Source organism: Penaeus monodon, chromosome 33, assembly GCF_015228065.2.
Source record: "Penaeus monodon isolate SGIC_2016 chromosome 33, NSTDA_Pmon_1, whole genome shotgun sequence".
Taxonomy (NCBI): Eukaryota; Metazoa; Arthropoda; class Malacostraca; order Decapoda; family Penaeidae; genus Penaeus; species Penaeus monodon.
Window position 1 is genome coordinate 28629989 of NC_051418.1, and position 266 is coordinate 28630254.

Consider the following 266-nt stretch of genomic DNA (forward strand, 5'->3'; position numbering starts at 1 on the left):
GGACGTTTGTGGGTAAAATTATGTATATTCTTTTAGGGTTTCGGATACACCTGCAAAAATCAAATCCTTTTCCTGGCAGCAAACTATTGATAGAATTACGAAGTCAATAAGACGGAAACGCACAGTAATATGTGTCTTGTCGAGTGCTAATGTATTGTTCTGGGAAATGCTTTTCCGTCATTATATACTTGAGAAACATTATCGACTTAGTACACCCGTACTGGTTGCCAAGGACGCTGTTGCCATGGGCCTATGGCACGGGCTCC